Source organism: Octopus bimaculoides, chromosome 4, assembly GCF_001194135.2.
Source record: "Octopus bimaculoides isolate UCB-OBI-ISO-001 chromosome 4, ASM119413v2, whole genome shotgun sequence".
NCBI classification, from domain to species: domain Eukaryota; kingdom Metazoa; phylum Mollusca; class Cephalopoda; order Octopoda; family Octopodidae; genus Octopus; species Octopus bimaculoides.
Window position 1 is genome coordinate 87,632,411 of NC_068984.1, and position 9,430 is coordinate 87,641,840.

At 37.6% G+C, this 9,430-nt stretch overlaps 2 protein-coding genes across 13 annotated transcripts in view; one reads left to right on the forward strand and one right to left on the reverse strand.

The window, feature by feature from the left end:
* Positions 1-2,543, reverse strand: part of LOC106882415 (uncharacterized) — a 12,180-nt gene extending 9,637 nt beyond the window's left edge. For 4 of the 11 annotated variants that reach the window (XR_008263962.1, XR_008263961.1, XR_008263959.1 and 1 more), the window contains exon 1: positions 2,259-2,539. The gene's annotated coding sequence lies outside the window, so the exon portion shown is untranslated. Of the gene's footprint in view, positions 1-2,258 lie in introns of all 11 variants that reach the window. The other 7 variants (XR_008263964.1, XR_008263960.1, XR_008263965.1 and 4 more) reach the window with 4 other exon arrangements.
* The window catches only part of LOC106872336 (uncharacterized), a 48,937-nt gene that overhangs the window by 19,846 nt on the left and 19,661 nt on the right, over positions 1-9,430 (forward strand). The window lies entirely within an intron of this gene.

A 9,430-nucleotide genomic window follows, 5' to 3' on the forward strand; every position in this document is an offset into this window, starting at 1 on the left:
ACACACACACACACACACACACACACATATACGACGGGCTTCTTTCAGTTTCCGTCTACCAAATCCACTCAAGTCTTTAGTCGGCTCGAGGCTATAGTAGAAGACACTTGCCCAAGGTACCACGCAGTGGGACTGAACCCGGAACCATGTGGTTCGTAAGGCAGCTACTCACCACACAAAAATGCTAGTTCTAAAATCTCTCTAAGAGATCAACGCAATAGATGTACTGAGAAGTAATATTCGTAGCCACTTTAACATTGCTATCCGTTCGAACGGACTCTACTGCAATTTTTTAAGCCCAAGAGGGCATTTCCTCTAGCTGGTTAATGATGCACGGCTACTTCCGATAAATTGCGAGCAGGGGAGCGAACTTCTACCACATTCTAACGACGGAACCAGTAGACTAGTTCTGGTTTCGGGCTATTTCTGCCACTCCTCAGTACTGGATACCTCGTCTGCTAGAGATGGTAGCAGCTCACTTCTGCTCGCAGTATACATATTTCAAGTGAACACACAGTTGCAGATTTTGCAACAAGCAAAAATCCTAGTTCTAAAATCTCCTTACGAAATCAACGCAGTAGTTGTACTGACAAGTAATAGTTGTAATGACTTTAACATGGCTGTCCGTTTGATCGGACTCTACTGCGATTCTTTAATATATTATATATAGCATGTGTGTGTGTGTATATATATGTATATATATATATGTATATATATATACATATATATATATATATGTACGAGAGAGTGTGTGTATGTATGTATATATAATATAAAATGTTAGAAAAGGCCGGTTTATGAGATTACCTTTGGTTTCACGTCCATCATCAGATCCAAAGACCTGTTGGCTTAAGGCCTCTCAACCTCTTATAGTCTGTGTATTTATGTACATCACACACGCACAATATATATACACACACGATGGGTTGCTTTTAGCTAGTCAACTAAATTTACTCAAAAGGCTTTGGTCATCCAGGGGTTTGACACTTAATGTGTGTGTGTGTGTGTATATATATATATATATATATATATACACATATATGTGAGAGAGAGGGAGATAGAGTTTGTGGTGTGCGTCAGTATTTGTATAAAATGTGTGTCTACACACCCCTACATCACTTTGAGTCATGGTGGTCTTTTTGTTTCCGTGTCAGTCTGTTTCTTTCTATCTTTGTCTGCTCCCTCTCTTTCTCTCTCTAATAGGCCCTTGTCTTGTATTTCATTTATTTCAAATTAACTTCAATATCTTATGTTCCAGATCTAAAATTTCGATGAAATATTTTTACTAGTATTCGGAAATGACCTCAAATACTATGGAGGGCGTCAGCTCTCGCTATTGTTTGTTTGTTTTTTTTTTCATGCAAGTAGGTCATTCAGAAAAGTGAATAAATCGTTCAAAAGTATATGAAAAAAAAAAGGAAACTGGTTTTTCGGTGCAAAATGAGAAAAAATGCATATTTTGCATTACACCTCATGAAATAGTTTTTTATATTGCACTTTCTATACTGAATTTAAATAGCAGGAAATGGATATGATAATCTTCTTTTAAATAAATAGACATTTAAAATATATTGACACGAAACAATGTAGTGAAAATAGATTACCCTTTTGATACTTAGAAGGGTTTTAGAAATAGTTTAAAATGTAAATCTTCAACACATTCTTTCAATTAGTATTTTTCTGAGAAAAAGTAGAAAATTTCTTGCACAACTTGAACTGAAAAATCTTAAATAATATCAAGGTAAATTCACCATTCCAATTAACATGCGCAAATTAAAATTTGCAATGATTATGGAAACTTCATGCTCAAAAAATGACTTCAGTATAATATATATATATATATATATATATATATAAAATATGAGATGATCTAAGATATACATTGCACAAATATTTCTTTTAGATGATAACTCACTATATAATTACATTGAATTTAGATAATTATGTACGAACATTGCACAGATATTTCTTTTAGATGATAACTCACTATTTAATTACATTGAATTTAAATAATTATGTACGAATATACAACACAACTCACTTGTTTCTAACTCCATGTATAATAATGGACGTAAAATTTGCTCCACGCATATCAAGAATGTTCATAACAAACTAAATTTTAATTATTTTGTAAAATATACAATACCTTCTTATGTATACTCATACATTTTTTAAAGATTAAAAATATACAGAATTAAATTTATACATCATAAATACGTATGTACACATATCTGTGTTCTCTCAGAAATATTACTTACCTCTTATCTCTCGTTGTACGTAAGTCAACTGAGATTTTTCCCTTATAACTTAGAACAAATATATTTCCCATAGTGCTTATGGTCGGAAGTAAGAACTTTACGCCTATTTTAAAAAAATTCACTTTTTACCTATAGTTTTCGATTTGTCAGCTGTTTAAAATCAATTAAAAAAATTGTAATTTTCAACAAACTGATCAAAAATAAAGCAATAAGCAGAATAACTTGAAACGAATCTTTCCAAATTAATTTACTGACGGAGGATTTGTGGCATGTATAGTTCTTATTGGATTTATACTGTAACTTTTGAACTATTCTGCAATCGTACTACCACAATTTTTCGATTCTTAAATTCATTTGCTGTTATCTTGTCTTTCCTGGTGTTTTCACACACCTCATTTGATATCAAACAATTAACCTATTTGTCTTCAATACCCTTGCTTATTTTTAAAGCAGAGCATTTTCTTGTTACACACATAGTAGTTAGATCTAGTTGATTGTCTCTGAGTGTGGTTAAATGAGTTTATAAACTTCATCCATTGTCGTATTTTCTGTTGACTATGCGATATATTTATCAGCATTGAGTAAGGTTTGCTTGCACCAATAAATGCAAATACTTATTAATTTGCAGACGACCAACAGAATAGTAAGGGGAATACTAGTACATAAACCCAACATAGATTTCAATACTATAAACTGTGTATTACCCAGAGCGGAGTTTTAAACCACATTTTAAGCAGTTTGGGTCTCACACTCTCAAGATGACCTGCTAAAAGATCTTGAATTGGCTTCACGTATGATATTTGAAGTAGTCATCTCTGTTGAGTCGAGACCTATTTGCCTGTTATATGTTCATAAAGTTTCGTTAGTCTATATAATGTGTGTTGGTATTCTTCCTATGAAGACCCAACTCAATAACAGATTACTACATGAACATTATTGTGGGAATAAATACGGCAAGCTGGTAGAAACGTTTGGACGCCGAGCGAAATGCTTACCGGTATTTCGTCTGTCTTTACGTTTTGAGTTCAAATTTCGCCGAGGTCGACTTTGCCTTTCATCCTTTGGGAAGGGTGCCAGTCGATTAGATCGACCCTAGTTGCGTACTGGGGTCGATCTAATCGACTGGCCCCCTCCCCAAAAATTTCGGGCCTTGTGCCTAGAGGAGAAAAAGAATAAATCGTATATAAATAAGAGGTCTTCCGTCACTCCTACATGATCATAAGGGCCACAGAATACCTCGATTGGAACAACGATCCCTCTGTCCGATACCGCAACAATGGTAGCTTGTTTAAAATTAGACGAATATTATCCCACACCAAGACACTAGAGCAACCCATCCGCAAAATACTCTTTGTTAACGACGCTGTCTTTGTTGTCTATACAGGATCAGCACTGCAAGGTATAACTCCTGCTTCTCAGGTGCTATCGAGCTCTTCAGTCTGGAAGTCAGCTTAAAGAAAACAGAAGTTCTTCATCAACCCATGTCTCATGAAGGTTACGACATTTGCTGCATTTCCATTGGTGAGTCAGAGGTAAAGGCAGTTCATCAGTTCAACTACCTGGTGTGCAGTGTGCATCATTTCATCAGATGCAATGATCGACAAAAATGTCAACAGACTGGCAAAACAATAGAGCATTTGGTAGATTGTACATAAATATCTGAAACTGTAAACCCCTTAGGAAAAGCATAAAGATCAGCGTATATAGAAACTTTCGAGTGATCTCCTCCTGTACGGCTCCAGGCCATGAATTCCCTACCATCATTAACGAGGGCACTTTGAGCTTATCCTCCGGCGCTGCTTCCGCACTATCCTCAATATCAACTGGAGTAATTTCAATGCTGGTGACTCTGTTGCTGATAACTTCGTTACCTACACCGAAATCTTCAGTTAGATGGAGGTCACGAACAAGGTCATGCTGCTAAAATATCAGCCGCACAAGGTAGGACAAATTTTCTGTGCTGCATAATGAACTAGCCAGTAGTCACCATGTAACATGGACAACAAAGATACAAGGGCACTCTGAAGAAATCCTTTGGTGTCTGTCATATTTATCATTACCGTTGGTTTGCCATTGATACAATATTTACCAGGCGGCGAGCTGGTCGAAACGTTAGCATGCCGGTCGAACTGCTTAGCAGTATAACGGCTCCGTGAAGTTAATACGTGGTGATTTTTGAATAGTTTTCTTTGTGCTGCTTTGCAGCGGTTTAGGTGTTTACGTGTGTAATTTGTTTGAGCTTTCTCTTCTTGTAAGAGAAGAGACAGCTGGTTGAAGAATGTCTGAAGACGGTTATAGTTGCTCAGAGGAGGAGTTGCTGGAGGCAGTTAAAACAATGGACCAGAAACTGATAAAAGAGAAGCGGAATTTTGCTGATGTAGCAAGGTGTAAGGAAACAGAAGTGGACATTAGGGAATTCGGAAGACACAAAGAAGAAATGAACCGAGATGGGTTTGAAGTGAAGCTGTCGCCCCCGCAACAGGTTAAAAACAGAATAAGGAAAAGACAATAATCTATCGAACCTTTTCGATAAATAAAGGAAGAATAGACGTCGTCACAACAGAACAAATAGAAAAGGCGTTAAAGCAGATTTGGGAAGACATAATATACCTGACTAGAGGTTCAACATTTGGAACAGTAGAAGTGAGGTTTTGTAATGAAGCAGCAGCAAGGAAACGTGCAGCGTCGACAATTCGGGCCAAAAAAAAAAGTGGTGCTGTTGCCCACGTATAGACACATGAGAGCAACAAGGGTCACGGTTGAAGGAATCCCACCGGAGATTGATGTGACCTGGGTGGCAGATGCTGTCCTCTTTGGTAATGAGGACAACATAGTAGTGCTCCAGGCCAAGAAAAAAGTGTGCGTCAACTGGATGGGGTCAACAACTGGAGATGATAGTCCAAGGTTCAAAAGAAACGATGGAAAAGATTACGGAAATCATAATTATGGAAGAAACAATTATGACTGTCAGGGTGGAAGGAAGAGTTCCAAATTGCTTTAAATGTGGCCTGAAGAGACACATAAGAGCAGAATGTACATCAAAGCCAAGGAAAAAGCGACCAAAAAATACGGAAGAGAAGATAGAAGAGAGCTGCAGAAAGGAAGTAACCGAAAAAGAAAAGGAAGTAGCGGAAATAGGAAAAAATAAATGGCAAAATGTAACAGGAAAAAAATGAAAAAAGGCAAGTGAGCTAAACTGTAAACCACATTCCACACCCATTCCACCCACACCCTCCCAGACCCACCCACTCCCTGCAGACACTAGGCCTAACCATTCCCATCCGACACAAAAACAAGAGGCAAACACATACAAAGAAACCCAAAACCCCTCCCCCAAATAAAAAAAGAGAAGGAAAAATGTAGGATTTATATGTTGCTTAGCGACGAACTGTTAAGGGATACGGCAGAATGGGACATAAAGTGTATTGGAACTGCGGGGTATGATAATGTGGAGGAACATCACTTGTGTGTAATACCAAATAAGAAGCAAGAGGGAAAAATACAAGAGTTTATGGTTGGATTTTATTTTTAGGAGGTGGACTGCAGCTGGAGCTCATTCCCAGGATTTACTACGAACGATGGGTGGTTGGAGGAAACAGGTATCGATGTGTTAGAAGGTTCAGGATTTAAATAAAGTAGAAAATGAGGCCACTCGTAAGTGGGGCGAGTGGTTCCATTTCCATTTTATCATTTTCATGTCTTCATACGTTATAACATTCATTTCCATTTTTATATGTTTTATGTCCCACATGTTTTGTTTGTCACCTATGTTAGCCCGCATGGGTAATAAAGAAACAGGTATTTCATGTCTTTTAAGTTCTGAGTTCAAATTCCATCGAGGTTGACTTTGCCTTTCATCCTTTTGGAGTCGATAAATTAAGTACCAGTTGCGTACTGGTTGATCTAATCGACTGGCTCCCTTCCCCAAAAATTTCGGGCCTTGTGCCTAGAGTAAAAAAGGATATTTACCAGGCTGCTTCCTTAGAGATCATATGCAAAGGTTATATCGAAGACAAAGCATAATAATGGAAAATTGTGACACACTAGCACCTAACCTAGCACAGAATTTCTCTTGTAGCTACTGCAGCCACATCTGACAGCTCGTATTAAAATCTTCAACCAATAGCTAGCAAACGTATAGCCGGCGTAGATGGCCCACGTCATGGATTTTCCTTGCTAATCTAAGATTATGATCGAAAAATTAGCGGTAAAGGTTTAATTTCGTAAGATTTTCAACTGGAGTCAATATTTCCTGATTTTTAATTAGTACATTCAGCTTGAGATTTTCCTCTTCCTGTGTAATGTCTTCCACAAATGGCAATCACACATGTATGTATACATGACTACTTGTTAAGACGGTTTCAATATTGCTTAAAAACATGTTTAAAAAGAAAGTGGGCAAAGTTCGGTACACACTGAACTATATACTTCTGAATCTGAAGTGAATATGACAATTATCTCATTATCCAAATCATGAGAAAAATTATATGTAAAACATTATACGAAAATTCCATTACAGAACAAAACTATGGAAAGATAGTTTCACATGCCTCATCAATACATTGTTAGTACTTCGACAGTGGGATTTAGATTTTTGCTGAACACTTCTAATTTTATTTTGTTCAAGAAATATTATGAAAAAATATTATGATATATGCATAAATTGTTTATATTCATATAGAATTCGTTGTCATGAAAACTGACTTGAACACTTAATATTCATGTGACAGGCTTGGAATCTAGTATTTCAAATGCTAACTTACACATATTGATTTGTCAGTTAGACACGTGAGGATTAATTGACCCAAAAGGACAAAATGCAAAGCCGATTCCAGTGGGATTTGAACTTTGAAAGAGGGAGCAACATATTCCGAAAAATACCCACCAACTCCCTTCTTTACATTTTAGTACTGTTAATACATTAAGGACGGTGGATGGTAGAATCAGTAGAATCCCAAACAAAAATGTCTTCCAATATTTGAACAGGGCCAGAGCTGGCAGAATCGTTAGTCGGTCTTTCCGTTCTGCGTTCGAATTCCGTCGAGATTGACTTTGCCTTTCAACTTTTATGAGTCGATGAGATAAGTATCAGTTAAGCACTGGGATCAATGTTATTGACTTAACTCCTTCCACAGAAATTACTGGGGCTGTGTGAAAATTTGAAACCAATATTTGAACAGGTCTTCAAGATCAACTCCCAGAAGTGTTGACTTCGCTTTTCATCTCTCTAGGGTAGGTAAAACATGTTCCAGTAATGGAGTGGAGTCGACTAGATCGAATGAGCTCCCCTCTCTATAAATGCATGTCTTGGCACTAATGTAAGAAATCAATATTGATTTGACATTGTTAATTTAGAAAACATAAAGCTGTTGAATGCAAGTAATGAACGTAAACCTTGAGATGGACGAAGTTTTTAATAATAATCATTATTCCTAGGTTTGTCCTATTTAAAGAAATTACAGTGTTATTAAATTCATATTAGAGATTCCAATGCTTTTAGCATTGGAAATTTTGATATCAATTCCTGTCAAAGGATCGATAATGTACGAGCGATTTGTTTGTGTCGAGTTAAGTGACTTCCTACAGAAAGGGCTTGTGTTTAAAGGATTGTTGCTGCATAGTCGCAGGTCCGTCCTGACTAAGTAGATGCGTTCCAGCTGTGATTATCACTTCTTTTATTCAGTCATGGTATTTATGATACCATGTTATTCAAATGTAGTCATAAATATCAACTTGTTTATGACAGTAAGTGGAATTGAAAGGAAATTTGGTTATTACAAGCAGGTCTGCATCCTCTATATCAGGCCTAAGATGAGTTTACACGAGTTCTATGCATAGGGTTTGATTGCAAGCAGCAAAGTCTCTCGAGAAAAACATTTTGCTTTTGCGATGCAACAGGCCTCCAATATTTAGTAAAAATATTGGCGTAACGACTGTGCAGGTGTTAGAGGAGGCTATCCCATGTCTGTTGATTGTGGTGGTCTTGTGCAGTGGTGTGCAAGGTTCTGTGTTTGCGCTTGATGTTGCCAGGTCATCTGCTGCAGAATCCTTTACGCCATGCACAAAAAAGATACTTGCTCAGCTGCAGTCTTGCGCATAACATCTGAAGAGCGCACTGCATTTGCATACTTTCTCTTTCGAGACAACTGGTATCTTTCCTCGGGGAAGTATTTCTCCTTAAGGCCCCTGCACTTTTGGCGGGTCTCGAGTGAACAAACCGGCAGTTTGTACCGTCTTCCCCATAGCAACGTTTGTCTTGCAGTGCTTGCATGTCCATGTCTTCACTCCGAATATATTCTCCCCTCTAAATTTCGGATACTATTGGAGCCTCCATATTTGAGTTACATTTTCGTTTGGTAGTTTGAGGTTTCGGTTTTAGTTGTTTCATCTTTCCCTTTCTCACCTCTTCTTTGTGCTCGTGGTCTTTCCTTCCTTTACAAGAGGTAGCACTTGCAATCGTCTGGTTGTCCATAGGGATGAAGGCTCCATTCTTTTATGGGACAACCGGCACAGAGGGACGTCCGGTTGTTGATTCTCCATCTTCCCTATCCTTATCAGTTTGGTTATTCACAGGAATGGGGGATCCATTCTTTTGTGGGACCACCGGATCAGAGGGGCTTCTGGTTTTGGCTTCATCTTCCCTATAGTTATCAGCTTTGCCACTGTTATTTTTCATGATGACATAAAGCGTACCAATGTATGGTATATTTTTATCTTTTTATTTATTTTTATTTTTTTTAAAGTTTCGGCTTAGAGCTGAGGCCATATCAGTGGCGTGCTGTAGAGACACGTTAATCATGCACTGCATGTCCGTTGATTTTTATGTAAGTCAAAAATCAATTTAAGACGGTAATGTATTTATAAAAACTTGGAGTGAACTGAAGGACCTGCAAATTTCACCTGCAAGGTCCAAGAAACTGCAAAAACTACCGGTTTGTTCACCCGAAATCGCACAAAAACTACAGGGTATTGAATGAGAAATATATATCTCAGAAAGGGAATCAATCACCGCCAAACATAAACATACAAATGCAGTCCGCTCTTCACATATGCGCGAGGCAGCAGCTGAGCATTAATCTTGTGCATGGCACAAAAGATTTGCAGCAGCTGAGCTGGCTACAGCGGCTGACGTTCTTATATATAAATAACATATATATATATATATATGTTAT